The sequence below is a fragment of the Silene latifolia genome, chromosome 2, assembly GCF_048544455.1.
Source record: "Silene latifolia isolate original U9 population chromosome 2, ASM4854445v1, whole genome shotgun sequence".
Taxonomy (NCBI): Eukaryota; Viridiplantae; Streptophyta; class Magnoliopsida; order Caryophyllales; family Caryophyllaceae; genus Silene; species Silene latifolia.
The window spans coordinates 41,905,001-41,906,125 of NC_133527.1; the positions used below are offsets into that span (position 1 = coordinate 41,905,001).

The following is a 1,125-nucleotide window of genomic DNA, read 5'->3' on the forward strand; positions in this document are numbered from 1 at the left end:
AGCCCATGATGTGGGCATTGTATTTGAAGCTCTTTGTACCTCTCCCAAGCCTCATATAAGCTCTCAAGAGCTTGTTGACGGAATCCGGTAATTTGGCTCCTCAAAGTTCGAGTTTTCTCCGGTGGAAAAAACTTTTGATAGAAGGCTAGAGCCAAAGTCTCCCAATTGGTGATTCCCATGGCGGTGAGGTCATGGCTATTGATCCAAAGCTTGGCCTTGTCCTTCAAAGAGAAAAGGAAAAATATTTCCCTTATTTGGGCTTGAGTGACGCCCGTTTGACGGATCATGGAGCAATAGTCACAAAAATTTTACACATGCAAATTGGGATCCTCCAAAGGACTTCCCCCAAATTGCTTCCTCTCCACAAGGCTAATGAAAGCCGGTTTGATCTCGAAGTCCGGCGCGGTGATTTGAGTGGTTGTGATACTGGCCGGAAGCATGGCCGCGGTGGGCTTTGAGTGATCGGAAAGTTTCACCATCTTTTTGGTAGTAGATGGTGGTGGTGGTGGAGATGATGAACTTGAAACCTCCTCCTCTTCAAGGACTTCTAGATCGTCTAAGTAAGACTTTCTAGCACTTTCGGCTTGTATGGGAGAAGAGGCCTCTTTCACTTCCTTCCAAAAACGTCGTCTTCTCCTAAAGGTTCTCTCGGGATCGGAATCCGGTAAAAGAAGTTCTCTCTTGCGTGAGGACCTGGGCATAAGACAACAATTTCTAGAGAAATGATAAGTAACGGTCTCAAGGAACGAGTGTTCCCCAAGACAAAGGAAAACAAGATAAAAATCGACAATTCAAAACGCAATAAAAACGTTTCTCCGACAACGACACCAAAATTTGATAGGCTTATCGTGTACCTATGCAAAGATAATTTCCTTAGACGCAAATTAATGTAGCAATAGGGGTCGAACACAAGGAAACGGGAATTACGTCGTGAATTGCTATGCGTAGATTCTTATCAAGGTTGATTTTGATTTTGGTTTGTTTGTTTGATGATTAATAACAATTATGATGTAAATTATATAATTAAAAGGGAGTCTCAAGGGTTCGGGTCACACATGCAAAGGTAAACATATGATTATGATAAATTCGACTAATAATTTTGTCAATTGTTTAGGCTTAGAGATA

The 1,125-nt window shown here is 42.0% G+C and overlaps 1 non-coding gene across 1 annotated transcript; it reads left to right on the forward strand.

The window, feature by feature from the left end:
- Positions 1-107, forward strand: LOC141644703 (small nucleolar RNA R71). Its single transcript, XR_012544314.1, has one exon. It is a non-coding gene; the product is annotated as a small nucleolar RNA R71 (small nucleolar RNA).
- The last annotated feature ends 1,018 nt before the right edge of the window (positions 108-1,125 follow it).